This window comes from Adiantum capillus-veneris, chromosome 25 (genome assembly GCF_014529385.1).
Source record: "Adiantum capillus-veneris isolate H3 chromosome 25, ASM1452938v2, whole genome shotgun sequence".
In the NCBI taxonomy this organism is placed as follows: domain Eukaryota; kingdom Viridiplantae; phylum Streptophyta; class Polypodiopsida; order Polypodiales; family Pteridaceae; genus Adiantum; species Adiantum capillus-veneris.
Window position 1 is genome coordinate 32,227,501 of NC_140955.1, and position 18,282 is coordinate 32,245,782.

Below are 18,282 nucleotides of genomic sequence, written 5' to 3' on the forward strand. Positions count from 1 at the left end.
TAGGAAAATTGTATTCCAAACAAGTCAAGTAGAGAATGCATTTCATGCAAATGAAAGCAGCATGCAAATTGTTGCATACCCTTGAAAGTGTGCATTTATTAGATCGTTCCCATATTTCTTTTTTTTTACTTCCTTTTTTCTTTAGTATTATTAAGTTTATGTAGTTATCTTTTAACAAATCACATATACGTCTCTAGACATATCCTTATCTTTGTTCTAGTACTCGTGTATCATGTCTCCTCCACCACTTGTAGAGGTGGAGTCTTTACAAAAATTCCAATTCTTACTTTTTCTTTATCTTGTTTGGAAAAGGCTTACAAAATTAAGTTCTTTTTAGATAGATATTCCAAGAAGCAGAGAAAAGGCCCAACTGATGAGGATAATTGTGGGATAGCCCATTAGGCTCCTAGCCTTTTCAAGATTTCTTTTTACCAAAAAATTAGAAAATTTTCTTAATCAATCACATCTTTCTCCCTTATCTAATCCCTTATTCGGTCAATTTTCCTTCCCTCTTTTGCTCATTGGCATCAAGCCTACCTAGGCTAGGTCAATTTCTAGACGTATCCGTAGGTCCTCCCACCCAATTGAGACTCACTCCTATCCAATCCCAATTACAAGGCATTGAATGATCCCGAACTCAAAACATAGACCAACGGTTATCATTCCTAGCAAGAAAGGACCACCATCCCCAGTTGCATCCCACAGGTAAACAATTGTGCCGGTATTTTTCCAAACATTTAAGATAGATTTCACACATAAAAATTCTATATTATGCTAGGGAATTTCACATAGTCAACATCTCACAAACTCATGTGTGCATGGTAACTCAAACCTCGTAGCCATTAAGAAACCAAAACAAATAACCATATCCAATACTATGCCATAGTAGAACTATGTGTGCGTAGAGGTGCATACAAAAGGATGTACATAGGAGAGCGTGAGTGCTAGAGCTTGATTGTGTGTCTGTTTACAAAAGAGAAGCCTCCTTTTATAGGCCAAGAGAGTGATTAGGGAACTGATTATGAGAAAAAGAAGTTATTACAAAGTAACCTCAGTTAGAGGCATTCCCCCAATGAGAGAGCTCCTTTTATAGGCCAAGAGAGTGATTAGGGAAGTGATTATGAGCAAAAGGAGTTATTACAAAATAACCTCATTCCCCAATGAGAGAGCTCCATGTGCCTTGCTTATTGACCAATTTCCTCCTAATCGCCTTCATCATGGCCAGCTTTGTCTCCATGCCACCTTCCATAGCTTGGGTCCAAGAGCTTCCTTATAATACTTGAGAGAATCTTGATAAAATAAGAAAAAAATCAGCAATAATGGAGAGAAACCCGTAAGAAATTGTGTGTGTGGAGTTGGATAATCATGACTTCTCCCCATGTGGACAGATAAGCTCCACCATTTCAGACATTTCTCTAGAACCGTAGCTCCAAAAATTATTAAAAAAATAGGATAAAAAAGATCATCTCCACGCCTACAAATTTTTTGTTGAAAACTTTTTCCAATTCGAAATGGAAAAAATAGAGAAAGGATCCAACAAAAATATGTGTCCGTTATTTCCTTCCAAAAATCTTCTAGGTGGTCCCCTCTTGACTCCATGTACAAGCCTTATGTCCACAACTAAATTATGATTGAATTTGATAATATTTTATTGACTCCAACTCCATAATGCATAAGATTATCCTCCCTTTATCTAATGGCTGTTATTTCTTCACCTGTATAGTGATCGTGAGGTAGTGACCATTAGGTAGAATCAACATCTAGTGATTTTTTCATTTTTATAGGGTTTGTTTTTACCTCTCCTTATTTCCAAGATCCAATGTGTCAAAATCATAGCTATATACAAAATAAATACATAGAGTTTTGTGATTTTCATGCTTTAGGTTCCTCCTTTGAAGCCTTGCCATCAAGTACATACCAAGAGAGAGATGGACCAAAATTTTGAAAAGTGGCCGTCATTAGCCCTCCCCCTAAAGCTAGAGGCATTTATGCCTCTAGTTCCATAATTGAGTTGATTGATTAGAAGAGGAGCCGATATCTAATTGCCTTTTGAACTAGCCATTGCATTTGGCCATTAGTGAGATCTTTGGGATATTCACCTGTTTTCAAGAAAAGCAATAAACAAGGCTTCCTAGCTAGAGCATCAATGATCAAAAACTCAAACTGCCTTGGAGTAAATGGGAAGCCTATGGTTTTCAAAATTTTGTGCGAATATCCTCCAAGATCCCTAGTAAAGAATAGGATAGTCACCTGCAATGTCCTAACAAGAAGACTTATTGCTTCATGCCAAAAAGAATAGGATTTTTAGACACCATAAGTGAAAGGATAATTGAGTAATTTAGCTCCTTCCAAGACAATACTTGAATCATGATCCCCAAGATTGTACTAAGAGTCCTCCATCTATGGCTTCCCTATTGATGTGGTAAGTCCCAGTTTTCTTTAGAACCTAGCTTACTGCTATTGCTGAAGTGAGCAAAAGAGTCACTATCCTCTTGGGTGCTATCAAAAAGTTCTATTGCCTTTCCTAAAATAGTTAATAAGCCACCAACCTTGGAGGTCAAAGACAAGCTTGATACATGTTGTACCAAAGGGCATAGCATATAGAAAAGATAGACTGCGATTCATTGGTTGAAATACACTTCATCTTGACTATATGCATGCAAGATCATACTCCAATAGTTCTCATGCTGGGATTCATTCTCTGTGACTCTTATGAACACACCTTGTGCTAAGGATTCTTTAAAGGTTTTCTTAAATGCATCAAACACAGTACAATCAAACAGATTTCCAATAAGTTGCCACTACATTCACTTGCTTAAGAATCTCCTTAGGGTGAACTTCACAATCCAACTGCTTGGTAGCAACGTTCCAATTTGGTCCCCAATGACTTTCTTTGATTGGTGTAGTGCCAAAGATTTCATGCTTCCTTCTTCCAACTGTATATTTGGTAGATCCACCTTGTTGTATTCAGTGAGAATGAGACCCATGCTTTCAATAGAGTTGTCACTATCATTTGTTGTTGTAGATTCTTCCTTCGATGATGTAGTAGAATTGTTAAAGGGCTCACATGCAGTAGTCTCTAGGTCCATCCCTTGCTGCTTACCAATCTTTGTGTTGTATAGAATGTCCTAGCCCTTTCTACCTTGCATCTTGAGAATTCTAGTGTCTAAATATTGCTTTGCTCTCATGGCAATGAGCCATGGTATCTCTAAGATAATTGGGTAGCTCTCCCCCTTAGGGATATTCAAGACTTGCATAGAAGAATCATTCATAAGATCACAAGATTCTGTAGACTCACCGAAATGCCAATTTTTGTCATGGCTTAACATTTCTCTTGATGGGGGTTTCCAATCAACGAGCAAAGAAAACTGAGCGAAGTCAATTTTCGAGAAAATATGAGTAACACCTTTGACAAATTGCTACAAGTGCAAGCTATATTGAGGAAAATAATTATGTCATGATGGATTCGACCTCCCAGCATCTCAATGAAAAATGGTCGTACATCTAAAATTACCACAAAGTAGCTGAGGCTTCAAAAACTTAAATCTCCTTACATGTTGAGGCCCTCACAAAATCTCCTTACATGTTGAGGCCCTCACAAAAACTTAAATCTCCTTACATGTTGAGGCCCTCACAAAATCCCAAGTCACAAGAGATCTAAAAAGTGGTTAATTAAGGATGGTGCTGCTCTTGAAACTCTTCCCTTGCATTGAATGGGCAACAAAAAGCATTGCATGTTAGGACCTTACAAATGTCAGAAGTGCAACAGCTTTAGGGGTTGACATGATGGACCTTCTTTTGAAGCTAATGGGTAGGTTCTTTTTTGCTATAAGATGTAGGCCAAGTGCATTTTCTTGCGGGTTGGGGACAACATTCCATGTCAAGGGAGCCTTGTTGAGGACACAGCTTCCTTTACCTCTTTTTGGGCTTGCAAATTGCAACACCAAAGTACCTGTTGAGCAGAGAGAGAGAGAGAGAGAGAGAGAGAGAGCGAGAGAGAGAGAGAGAGAGAGAGAGAGAGAGAGAGCTGAATGTGTATGTGTTTTTGTCTTCTTTGCGAAAGTGAGACATTGGGGGAGACCAACGTACTGAATATTGAACAAGCATGGCATGTACGATCTCTCATAATTTCTTGCTGGATTTTTCTATGGATCGCATAGATAAGTCATCCCAACAGTATTGTTGCCGTTTCTACTTATAAGGTAATTCCAAGGTAACAAAGAAAGGAGACTATGAACCTATATGGTTTACTCTAGTATCCAGTCTTCCACATCCTTTTCAATATTCTGACTAGCATGAACAAGCTGCTCTCTCTATGTCAAAATTGTTAGCATAAACCGGTGCACCATTGAAGGGATTGTCGAGGCCGCCTTGAGGAAGGTTGGTATTCCTCACTTTATCTAGAGTGATCTCCTTGGACACAATGGGAATCATCTAATTTCCTAGATATGCTTCTCGAGATGAGCCCTATTGACAAAAAGAAAAGGATGAGCAATGGACACTCAAACGCCAATACCAATCATTATCCAAAATGTGAGCCCCAAAATTGAGGTTTTTTTTTATAGTTGTGTGTCAAGTAGGCAGTACTGTTCGGGAAAAATCATTTTTCCAAACCTATAAAGATCCTTGAATTTGCCAAGAGGAAATTTTAGAAAATTATATTGTTTGGCCTCCAACCCCCCCTCCTTTTGTTTCTACCCTTGTGAAACATGTCGAAACCATTCCGCGCCGGCGCGGAATGGTTCCAACATGCATCACTGCCGCGCAGCAGATGGGCTTCATCTTTGGTGAGAGCGTGGAAAAGCTTTGCATACAGTGAATCGAGTGCGGAGAGAGCTCACAAACATGGCACGCGGGGAGGAGGGCGAGCTGATCACGGAGGAGGGCATGAAGCACTGCATGCTTGCAAGGCAGTCAGGCAAGTCGGTGTGTGCTCGAAGGGGATGTTGCTCAGGGTGGTCAAGCACGTGCTGTTCACAGGCCGTCCACTTAGCGTGGTAGTAGCCGGTTTCGAGCACGGATAGATGCGTCGCGTTGTTTCCAGCACTAGATGAGGCGTGAAGGGAAAGTCAAAAAGCAATTGCAGGTAGCAAAGAGAATTGATACTGCATGTACATCGTCATATTCAAGCATAGTGGCTGTTGCACCAACCATATACTCGTCACGTCCTTCCTCATAACATCGAACTGGTTCCCCTTCATCTGATTGTAAAACATTGTTGACCCCATCATCCATTGGCTCCGCTAAAACGTCTTCATTTGGCAGCCTGCCTTCTCCAGTAACTCATGAGACTTCAGATTTATCAGCGATTTATCCTTCTTGCTCAAATATAGGACACAGAGCAAGCAATAAGAGTTCTACAATATTGGTATTTATGGAAAACAAAGAGTTCTAATTCGGTTGAGCAACATTTACATGATGTATTAGGACTGGAAACTTAGAAGCCGATTGACTGTGCAGGGGCTAATTAGTGTACAACAGTTGCATAGCCGCCGTGCCGCGGATTGTGTCTTCGCTGCAGAAGATTGCTATCTTTCATCGCCATCCTCTATGCGCCTTTCCCCTTTCTCCTGCAGGCGAGTCTTCTATCCGCCACTTGTCACTAGGAGCACGTCTAGCTATACAGTGTACATGGATATGGCGGAATTTGCAGACCAGTCTCTGCAGTTGATGAGCCAGGAAAGTAGCCACCCGACCTCCTTCTACGTCGATGTATAACTGCTGGGCACCGCTTGTATCCCGCCCGCCCGCCCTCCCGCCCTTTTTGTCTCTACCCTTGCGAAACATGTCGAAACCAGTCCGCGTCGGCGCGGACTGGTTCCAACATGCATCCAGACAGTTCCAACATGCATCCAGCCAGGTAAAACTCTCGCACGCGTGTGCAGGCTCAGCAGTTCTGGGGCTCTCGAAAGCCATTAGAGAGTGAAGCTGCTGGAGTGTAGGAGCGGAATGTTTTGACTTGCATTTCCTACTCCTCATGGGCTGCGCCAGCCAAATAAATCTCTCGCACAGCAAACGGCTGCCACTCTCTCTCTCTCTTCTCTCTCTCTCTCTCTCTCTCTCTCTCTCTCTCTCTCTCTTCTCTCTCTCTCTCTCTCTCTCTCTCTCTCTCTCTCTCTCTCTCTCTCTCTCTCTCGGGCATGTGCGTGCTTAGTAGTTATGGGGCTCTTTGAAGCCAATGACAGAGTGAAGCGCATCTAGATGTGGTTTACATGCATGGCAATTGCAACATCAACCACAAAATATGGTATGAGATAAGGAGAGAGAGAAGAAGAAGAAGAGAATTTTAACATTGTAGGAAACTATACCAAGGTCAGACCTTAAAAGAGAGAGAGAGAGAGAGAGAGTGAGAGAGTGAGAAGTTGGCTAGTTTGTGCATGCATTGACTCCATAGAGATCACCAATGAGCATGCGCTCTCAGTCTCTTTGTGTGTGTGTGATGCACGTGTGCAAGTGCGTTGATTCCAAAAGTGGCCTAACATGGAGGTGGAGTAATTTGATGTGGGTACAGGTGTGAGGCTTCACGCAACAGAAGTGGTAGATGCGTGATGAGCTCTTACAAATTTTAAAAAAACCATCAAATTATAGTCACTTTAGCACAGAGGCTATGGTCGAGGATCTTGAGAGAGAGAGAGAGAGAGAGAGAGAGAGAGAGAGAGAGAGAGAGAGAGAGAGAGAGAGAGAGAGAGAGAGAGAGAGAGAGAGAGAGAGAGAGAGAGAGAGAGAGAGAGATGAATTTTAATGTTGTATGAACACTTTTAAGAGACCTCAAAGATATATAAGAGAGACAAAGAGAGAGAGAGACATAGTTCTAATGCACAGGTTCAACACCTACTTAGCTTGTCAACACCCTACTCAAAGCAGTTAAAAAAAAAAAAAAAAAAAAAAAGGCTCCAACAGGCTATACGAAGCTAGTTAACCACCACATATGGCCTTTGTGAAACTAGTCCAAATCAATATGAGCCGGTGCGGACCGCTTCTAGCATGAGATTGTGGATCCGAACGGTGCTGTGGTGAGGTTAGACAGTGCTGTGGGGCACTATTTTGTTTTTATTTTCTATAAAATTGGCTTCTTGGTCAAAGTCAAATCGCATTTTATGAAAAAACAATTGAGGCATGTTGGAGAATGGCAGCCAGATAGTCGGAAAAGGTTCAGAGAGTCACGTAAAAATAAAATCATGCTGAAAGCAGCGAGGGATGCATGTATCCATCGACCATGGATCATCTCTCCTAATGAGAGCTTGAGCATTGTCATTGGTGGATCGATATGGACAGAGGTCATGCTCTTGCTAGAGGCTCATACGTGTAGGTGGAGCACATAGGTAGAGCTGGTCACATCTCTTTTTGTTTTGTTTTTTTTTTGGGGGGGGGGGGGGGTTATTTTTTGAGTTATCACAGGCAGGCTACACTACTCCTTTAACCGTGCATGCATTATAGTGATTGCATGTTGCATAGAGGACATGGGTTCAAGAAGCATGCACTGCAATTGCATTGAACTTTTGGTCAACTACTCTCAACCGGTTTCAATTCACCGGTAACCGGCTCGACTTTCCATGCCATGTAGGAAATGTACAGCTAGCCGATATATAACCAAATCCCTTGCTAGAGAGTGCAAGTTACATGATGTACAGTTTACTCGAGCCTTGTTCACAAGAAACATCCGTCCATCCTTTCTCACGGATGTTGTTTATCTACCCTCTCACCCTCTTCTGTGCAAGCTTGTAAGTTGTAAGTTTTGTTCAACCCTAAGAGGACAAGTAGTCGATCAATTGTTTTAAGTCTTTTAAACATTGTTTGTCTTTGAAGCAATAAGCTCTTTGGACAAGATCAAGTAGATTACTGTAGAGCATGCGGTTGATGATCTACCTATTGTCACGGGTACAAAAATATTCTTGGATGTTAGTACATATTTATCATGGGTAGAATAGATTAAAGTCTTTATCATACTCTACAACTACTTAACACAGTGTTACCACACAATGTCTCTTTTTCCCTATCATTTTTTACAAATAAATTTAATGAGGGACTTGCTCGTTTTTTTTCTTGCTCGGAAAAAATTGCTCACCATCTCATAAGACTCCTCTTGATTGACTCCCCCTTGGCCTTTATCTTTTCCTCCTTTTTTGAAGCTTCCTCAGACTTAGAGTGCTTAACTCCCATGGTGTCTACCTCTTCAACATTGTTTTTACCCTCCTCTACTCCCTTGACGTGTTTCTCCACTTTCATCTTGTCAAGACTAATGACACTCACTACTTGGTTTCCATCTAGTGGTTGTGGTAAAGGCGGAATGGGGGTATGTGGTGGTGGTTGTGGTTGCAGAGGTCGTTGTAATATTTTCAAGGGTGGTGCTTGTTTTGGTGTCCTTGGTGGTGGTGGTCTTACTCCTCTTTTGAAATCTTGTCTCCTTGGGTGGGGACAGTAATACATACCATGGTTGTCTTCTCCACAATTGTAGCAGTGGTATTCTTGGTTTTGCCTTAGTTGTCCTTTCCCTTGCTCTTGATTCTAGTTGTGGGTATGTCCTTGTTGGACCAAATGCAGAGATAGATTCTCAAGCTGAGTAGTGATGCAACTCAACAGGTCTTTCTGCTCTTTTGATACCACTTGTGGTTGGTTCCTTTGAGTGGCTTACAGTTACTGGGTTAGCTTGATTCCTTTGACTTTTTAACTTTTGCTTGCATTCACAGCTTCTTGTCTTTAAGGAGGTCTACTTCCATTTCCAACTCATACATTGCAAGGAATCTCCCCTTCACCATCTCCATAAGCGGTGACCACTGGCCAGCAATCAAACGCTCTTTCTTCAGAAAACTAGACGCTCCTTCACCTTCCTCGAGTGAGGCAACCCATTGCTCCCACAAATCCTCAAACTTGGATTCATAAGTGGAATTCTCTAGCAGACCTCCCTGCTTTAACTCTCTCAGCATTTGCCTTAACTTTTTTGAGGTTGTGCCTCCACCAAACCTCTTCACAAAGGTAGCACGTAGTAAGTTCCATGCATCCTAGGTATCTTGGGGTAAATCATTGTACCAATACTTGGTCTCTACTTTCATTAGTAGAGGAAAGATTTGTAGTTGTGAGACATTGTCATCCTTGTTGGAAACCACACAAGCGATGTCAAAGTTATCCAAAAAAATCGGTGGTGATGTCTTCTCCCTTCTTGCCACCACCAGTAAATGTGGAAATAGAGACACTTGCCATGGTAGTAAAGTAATGAGCAGCTAGTTACAAACCTTTTTTTTTTGGAATGACTTAGTGATTCATAAAGGTTTATACATGGATGGAAAACTTGAGTAGGAGCTAAGAAGAGCGCAAGGCTAGAATAGAATAAAGATGCTTACATCAAAAGAGTGGTAGTAATCAAGAATGGGCAAGATGATGGGACGTGGGGATCTAAGGATTTTATCAAGCATCTGCTCCAAATAGGGAAAAAATCTTTTGCTGGTAGAACATCTTCCTATTAATGTACACGTTTACATGCATGTGTTGCAAGAAATAGAAAGGAAAGACTTATGGGCTATTGTTATTATCCATGTTGGGTGTAGGGCAAGGCTTCAAAGAATAGAGTTGCATACCTTAAGTGTTGATGATGTGACACCTTCACTAGAGGCCTCTACCTCTTGTTGAAGTCCACATAATTCTCCATATTTGGTTCAAAACAGATTGGGTAAGAAGAGTCTACCTCAATCGGCTTCTATTTTGTATGCGGCAATGACGCTTGGGTGGTCGTACTTGACTTGAACTCTCTAGGCCTAGAGAGAGCGTAGGCCCACTTGCTTCCACCAAATGCTTTAGGCTTTGTGGCTTGGACTTTGTGGTTGATGTAGTTGACGACTCTTCTATGACTGTTGGAGAGAAAACACTTGGTGCTACACAAAATGCTGATGTGAGAGTTCTCATGTGGTTCTCAAAAGCAAAACTCATCGTTCTTTCTTCACCTCCTTTGTCGGCACTCATTGACAAAATTCTTTTGGTTGAAAAGAGTGATGAAATTCCCTAGCCCTCACTCTTAATGCTCTTGATTTGCAATTAGCACGAGCAATGCAAGATGAGGAGCTTACCTCTTGGATGTTGATGATGCTACAACGTGGCACTAGCACTCCGAGAAGGCCTTGAGTGCTTCTACAGTCTGCTCTTCTTCAGTCTTCCAATTTGAAAACTCTTGTAGCCACTTGTCCATGATTGATGGCATGCATCACTACTCTTTGTTGATTGAAGTTCTTTGCAAATCCCTCCTCAGTGGGGGCACCAAATGAGAGGAAGAAGCGCAAAACAGAGCCGATGGCCTTTACACCAAGACTATGCACAATGGCCTCATCATATGAGGTACACAATAGGGGCACCACCTAGCTTGGAATGCAGCTAGGACGCTTGGTAGGGGGATTGGAACATAGCACAAGGAAGAATATGTGTGTGTGTGTGTGTGTGTGTGTGTGTGTGTGTGTGTGTGTGTGTGAGAGAGAGAGAGAGAGAGAGAGAGAGAGAGAGAGAGGGAGAGAGATCATTAGAGATTCATTAATAGGCTTCATAAACACCATAACACAAGGAAAATGTGAGATAAGGAGAGAGAGAGAGAGAGAGAGAGAGAGAGAGAGAGAGAGAGAGAGAGGAAGAGATCATTAGAGATTCATTAATATAGGCTTCATCAATAGTATACAAACATTCATGAGGGGAATTGAACAATTTCAACATATCACAAACTCATGTGTGCATGGTAACTCAAACCTCGTAGCCATTAGAAAACCAAAACCAATAACCATAGCCAATACTATGCCATAGCACAACTATGTGTGCGTAGAGGTGCATACACAAGGTTGTACATATGAGAACGTGAGTGCTAGAGCTTGATTGTGTGTCTGTTTAAAAAAGAGAAGGCCTCCTTTTATAGGCCAAGAGAGTGATTAGGGAAGAGATTATGAGAAAAAGGAGTTATTACAAAGTAGCCTCAGTTAGAGCTATTCCCCCAATGAGAGAGCTCCGTGTGCCTTGCTTATTGACCAAATCCCTCCTAATCACCTTTATCATGGCGAGCTTTGTCTCCATGCCACCTTCCATAGCTTGGGTCCAAAAGCTTCCTTATAATATTTGAGAGAATCTTTATAAGATAAGAAAAAAAATAGCAATAATGGAGAGAAACCTATAAGAAATTGTGTGTGGAGTTGGATCATCATGACTTCTTCCCATGTGGACAGATAATCTCCACAATTTTGATCATATCTCGTAAACTGTAGCTCCAAAAATTATTAAAATAATAGGGACAAAAAGATCCTACAAATGTTTTTATTGAAAGCTTTTTCCAATTCGGAATGGAAAAAATAGAGAAAATATTTCACAAAAATATATGTCCGTCTTTCCCTTCCAAAAGTCGTCTAGGTGGTCCCCTCTTGACTCCATGTGCAAGCCTTGTGTCCACAACTGAATTATGATTGAGTTTGATAGTATTTTGTTGACTCCAACTCCATAATGCATAAGATTCTCCTCCCTTTTCCTTTTGACTCTTATTCTTCACCTGTAGTGAATGTTAGGTAGTGACCGTCAGGTGGAATCAGCATCCAATGAATTTTTCATTTTCATAGGGTTTGTTCCTACCTCTCCTTATTTCCAAGATCCAAATGTGTCAAAACCATAGCTATGTACAAAATAAATACATAGAGTGTTGTGATTTTCATGTATCAGGTTCCTCCTCCTCCGCAAAGCCTTGAAGCCTTGCCATCAAGTACATACCAAGAGAGAGGTGGACCAAAATTTTAAAAAGCGGCCCTCACTATGATTTGTGGGAGCTACATTTTACTATACTCTTGAGTCTAGCATCTTGGAGCTCATTGTGCTCTTGTATTCTCTTATTGATAAGATCAAAGCAATCCTTTGGCTCACATTGTACTTTGTTTCAATTATATTTTTTGGTCTAATTATAATGTAATTTGATTCTATGTTTCATTTCCATTTCAATTACTATATACAGTTCCATTTCAAACTCAATGTCTTTGTCTGATGTGTCATATGAAGTCTAAAGTCTGAACTGACAACTAACTCTTAACCAAACACTTGAATAATTTGATAAATAGACCAGACCATTATAGAGCTTTACATTGGCGAGAAACAAATCAAAACTTGGAGCTTTTATGGTTATGGAGACATTGTGAGATCAACAGTAGAGCTAGTAGAGGGGAGCAACACATTGGGAATTCATGGATAGCAAGGCATGTTTCCTTATGTTTTCCTTCTCAGAGAATCTATATAGAGATGATGTGATCATCAAGATGCAGAGCATCATATATAAGGTGTAGGAAATGGAGAAGAGATGTTCAATGCTCTCTCCCTGTGTGTGTGTGTGTGTGTGTGTGTGTGTGTGTGTGTGTGTGTGTGTGTGTGTTCATCACAAAACTAAATTCATTTTAATACTTAAATATTGCAAAGGTTTGAGCAAAACTCTTCAATTCACCACATGAATTTGCAAAAATTGACCTAGTACATCTCACCCTTGCACTTCTTGTGACCGCCAATCTCGAAGTGCTTTGTGAGGTCCCCAACCCCAAAAGATTGGGGCAACTTGATAGATGGCCTTCCTTCATTATCAAGTTCCATTGACAACACTCTACTCCGTTTCCACGAAGTAGAGATACAAGCAATAGAAGAGAGGAAGTCCTCTATCCATTGTGATCATTGATAGTAGGGTCATACACCACACGTCAGGTCGATAATCAAGGGATTTCAATGGGATCTAACTCCTATATCACAAAGATATAATGTCATTCACATACTTAGAATCCCACGTCAAGAGGCACGGCTCCATTCATAAATCATAAATGTGATATGAGACTTATACTTAACTAGCTAATAATCTTGTGAAAAGTACCCAACTAATCAAGTCCACCCATTTGTACACATAGATCCATTTGGATATTAGTCTCCCAGTTTCCACACCGCACTCACCCATTCTTCTTCTTTTTTAATTACTAACACATTGTTTTACATATACAAGCAGTGTTCTTTTATTAATTTTGTACACAGGTTCTTTCATACATCCCTTCAAACAACACCAAAACAATTCAAACAAGGCCTAATGAAAACAGTTCTTTCATACAGCCCTTCAAACAAACCAAAATCATATGCTTGTTTCTTGTGATAAAATCATGTTTCTTGGATGGTTAAGGGAATTCCTATGCTTGGCTTCCTAGGTCAACATGAATAACAATGCAAAATTATAAATTTATCTTATCGAATTAGTGACGTGTTTGACTACCTTCCATGTTAGAGGTGGGACGGCTTCAAATTTTTTTGCAATTGATCCCTCCCCTTGAGCTATGATTGGAGTAGTTGATACCTTCCTTTGCACCTTCCTTGGAGGCGGAAAGATAGGAACATCCTTGGAGCTTTGAGTCACTCGCTTCCGGGTCATCGTATTGTGATAGAGAAAAGGAAAGCTTCGCTATGAAAATTAGAGTTATGGCTTCCTTGCTTGCCAAGAATATGGCGAGAGAGAGAGAGAGAGAGAGAGAGAGAGAGAGAGAGAGAGAGAGAGAGAGAGAGAGAGAACTCGACAATCCGAGGGACAATATGATGGTGGTAGAAATGGAGTTGGAGATGGAGATAGGTTGAGGGTGAGATCTTGAGAAAGAGAAGGTAACTCCACCATCGAAGCAAGAGAGCTTCCACTTTTGAAAACTTCTATATGTGTCTTGAAAAAAGTGAGGGAAGAGGGGCCTTTATATAGGCTCTCAAGAGCCAAAATTACAATCTAAGAATAGCAAAAAGTAATGAGACAAGTTTGTGCGTAATTTTTTTACGGGCACATATCCCAATGCACAATTTTGAGACCCTAATTTTGAAGAAGCTTGACTTTCAAGAAAAGAAGCTCTGAACTTGCCTTACTTCTCTTCCTTCTCTAAAAATACTCCTTCTTTCCTAAACATGCTCTTCCTTTCCTAAAATTACACTCTCTTTCCTAAAATTACTCCTCCTTTCTTAAGGGTAGACTCTTATTTTTAGATATAGTCTTGAGGCTTAAGTTTTTCATATCAACCTATTGTTTCCATGTAAGTAAGGATCATAGTTAATAGTCCAAGAGTCCAATTTTTTATCCGATCGTTCCATTGAAACGCTCTATGACATAGCAAGATGTGAACCTTAACAATTTTGCAATGTAATTGAATTAGTTTTTATTGAAAAATACTGGGTACATTACATGCTTGCAACGCTTGATTGGATCTTGAGTTACATGCTTGCAGCTCTAACATTGCAACTTCAACACAATTTTCTTTGTAGTCTTGGCCAGATTTCTTCCTATCATAATGGCTCTTTCCTTGAACATAGAGATTGTCCTTCCCGTTCTTGTATTGAGTCACCTTATGCAAGGTGTGGTTCTTGCATTCTTTGCCCTTACAAAAGGAATTCTTTGTTTTTGGAGCATTTACCATGGCTATTGGCTTGCTATAGTGATGATTGAAAGGATTCTTGTTTTTATGATTGAGTATCTAAAAATAGTTTGATTTAACAAACTATTGAACCATACAATGGGACTAGAGACCAGACAAGGGTTACATAAATACATAAAAATGTGTCTTTATAGTTTTAAAAAAATGACAGAGATAAGATTGTACAAATGAGAACATTCAGACTCGATGTATTGAATATATATACTTATCAAAGAAGTGTCTACAAGTACTAACTATACAAAAAACCAAAACCAAACATTGGATGATCTCCAACTATTACTGCAGTTGCCTTCGTGATTCCAAGGAAGGAACCTCTTACATGCCACCATCCAAGAACACAAGCACTACTGGCATTAGTTTGGAAGACAGATGTCAATGACCCCTTCCCCTTGTTATCAGTGTCCAAAATTGCACAGAAACTAATAGCTAAGTAGAGATCATATTTATGACAAAAAGAAAATGAACTGCATTTTGGATATCTTCAATTTTTGTTCAAAATCTGCAAAAATCATCTTACTTCTATGTTATGAAATGTCCTTGTAGGACAAGCTCCCCACAACATTTTAAATGCAATTGTTTTCTGACATTTATGTACCATTCCATCTTCTAGATTACCAATCTTGCAAAAGTAAAAATTTGGACAACATCTCCTTCGTACAGTGGATAGAATTTCAAGTTTCGAGTCATAACCATCTCTGCTGAGACCCTCACAGGAGGTTAACGGTGTCAAAAAGAAGAAACAAAAGTTCAAAAAATATGTCATGTATCATTCCATCTTCTAGTTTACCAAGCTCTAAAAGGTACAAATTTGGGTAGCATTTTCTTTGTAAAATGGACAAATTTTCAAATATCAAATCCATGCCATCTCTTTTGAGACCCTCACAAGAGGTTTAAGGCTTCTAGCAACCAATCCAAAGCTAAATTATTCAAAAGTTAAACAATGTACATGTGTTACTTTCAAGTCAAAAACCACTAAGGTAAATTCAAGTCAAAATGCTGAATCTAACACTTATGCATAGCAATTCCAATCTCTCAACATGTTTTTCAAGTTTTCAGTAAGGTTCAATATTCATGTAGTGTATACAAGATTCAAGAAATAATTATGCTCAAATTTGGTTTTTTGTAAGTGTGCAACAGGCCAATTTTCAAAAATTTGCCAGCATCTTGTTTGCATTTTGATACTTTAAAAAAAAAAATACCTATGTTTTTCATCTCTCACGAGACCCTCAAAGGAGGTTAACACCAACAAAAAAGGAAAAACAAGTAGCTTCAAGCAATCTACAGTATGTTAAAACGTATAATGTCTTTGCAGTTTTAATCTTATAAAGTAAATAGCCTTACACTTGTTATCATTACCAATTCAACACTCCTTTGAGTAATTATTGAAATTTCTCTTGCAAAGAACAAGAAGAAAATCCAATATGTCTAAGATTCTATATTCAGACCTACAAAACATGTGCAATTCAATGTGTATGTCTATGTACAAGGGTACATTATGCTAGAAAGACCAGACCAAATCAAAAACTAAGCAACCTGAATATTCTATATTCAGACCTACAAAACATGTGCAATTCAATGTGTATGTCTATGTACAAGGGTACATTATGCTAGAAAGACCAGACCAAATCAAAAACTAAGCAACCTCCGTAGTAAAGTACTGAGTAGGTGCAGTTGCACCTACCTGGACTGTGTTATTCTCCAACATATCAAACATGTGGGATGAATCAAAGACCCTTGTTTTCCACTACAGTATAGCTGCATTTATCATCATTCATATTGAGTATGTGCGACATGCATACAAAGTAACCCCCAGGACTAGAGCCAGAACAGTTTGTGAGTTTTTGAGTATGTGAGTATGCTGGCAATTGTGTTTGTGTGAGAGTGTGTGTGTGTGTGTGTGTCTGTGCACGCACGCCAGCATGACCAGATCCGTTTTTCATAAGCTAAGAGCCAATCCCAGATACTTTTGGTACTTGAATAGGGAAATCAAATGAGATAAGGGCCAAGAGCCAATCCCAAATACTGATGGTAATAGAATAGGGAAATCAAATGAGATAAGGGCGTGTGTGTGCGTGCGGGAGTGATCTAGCAAGTTTCACCATGCCAAGTGTGTGTGTATCATCTATCACTCCTTCATAGATCTATGACTATAAGAGAGGATGCCAGCATCCTTACTTCAGAGTCAACTGCTTATGACTTCACCTAAGGCTTCAAGGCATGCGAATTCAAGTGGGACATTGATCACAACTTAGATTTGGTAAGTCTCAAGTCTCTATTTGTTGAGTGTGTCAACATAGAAAAAGAAGCATTTATCAAAATGTATTTCAAAGAAAACTACAAGCATATACCACTTCCAAATTTACTGAATAGGTGCAGATGCACCTACCTGTATGATGAAAATTCCTTTGTTTGTACCCGATGAAGCATCAGGGTTTGATGATTCGTGTTCATTGAGAATTATGTTCAGCTTCAAAGTAGAGCAAGGTTAAACCACCAAATCATGTGTGCGTGTGGATGTGATGTTGCACAAAGCAAGCTCACGATTAAGAGAAGTTTTCAAATTTTCAAGTGATTGCCCCGTATCTGGGAAAGGACAAGAGGGTGTGTGTGTGTGTTAGCGTATGCCTATCTGCATCATCTCTAGCATAAGAGTGTGTGTTTGTGTGTGTGTGTGTGTGTGTGTGTGTGTGTGTGTGTCAGAGAGAGAGAGAGAGAGAGAGAGAGAGAGAGAGAGAGAGAGAGAGAGAGAGAGAGAGAGAGAGAGAGAGAGAGAGAGAAGAGCCATACACTTCGCGTACATGAAGGTAAGATATTCTACAAAAATACTGTGCTTCTTATGGCATTCAATTCTCAACAGAGGTTGATACATATCCTTGTGGTTGCATGTGGTGCAAGTTTAAAGGCTATATATCAATAGTATGTGTAATTTACTTATTTTTAAAGAGGTTTGTTCTCATCGCATGCTTTTTGATGTGCAGCCACATTTTATGGGTCCTAGCCATGTGCTTGTGCCCCATTTGGATGTATATAAAGTGTTCTCACTTGATTGCAGCTCCCTGCGTGATGCCAAGATCCATATCAAGAGATCATAGTTCGATTGTAAATCATAGCCAAAATAGGTAGTGTGTGCGAGTGTGTGCGTGTGTGTGTGTGAATCGGTTTATTGCTTCCAATGTGTTTTAGCTGAGAAGGACGAGAATAGCTCATGCCAGAACGTGATACTACTACAAGGATAATCATGCATAGCCAAGGACAAAACCCACTCCTGATAGGGCTTACAAAATAAAGACGGGTTAGTTCCAAATTTAAGTTCCTCCTTGTTGTGATCCATGTGGAGAGTGTGTTTGTGTATGTAGATGCATGCACATAAGAAGTCAATGTGCCCTTTTTTTAAGCTTTCAAGTGCCAAAAACTGCCTTAGACAACCAGGGATGAAAGGAGGTTAGGTGAGGTAGTTGCAATCAAAATCACTTCCCATGGTAGGGGTATGGGCATGCCAAAGATAAATAGTATTTTCTCAGGCCAAGCGCATGTTTTTGTGTGAGTGGGGAGAAAGTCAAGTCAAACAGGTAGGGTTCCTTGTCTAAAATAAGAAAACTTGTCCACAAAATGAGGGTTATATACAACCGCATTTAGCAAAGGCCACTCTAAGGAATGAGTTGAGGTAGGTTGCAGGCATGAACCCAAGTGCAAGACCTTGTAAGGTAAGGGTATGGATTGCAAGGGAGAGCAAGTTGTCAATATTTCTCAGAGAATGGGGCCCTATTTTTTGCCTATGTAGGTGTGTGTGTGTGTGTGTGTGTGTGTGTGTGTGTGTGTGTTTCACGTGCATATACTTTGCTCCTATGAG

At 40.1% G+C, this 18,282-nt stretch overlaps 1 pseudogene; it reads right to left on the bottom strand.

The window, feature by feature from the left end:
* Positions 1–12,462: 12,462 nt before the first annotated feature.
* On the bottom strand, positions 12,463–14,414 carry LOC147424668 (large ribosomal subunit protein eL42z/eL42y-like; annotated as a pseudogene).
* Positions 14,415–18,282: the final 3,868 nt, after the last annotated feature.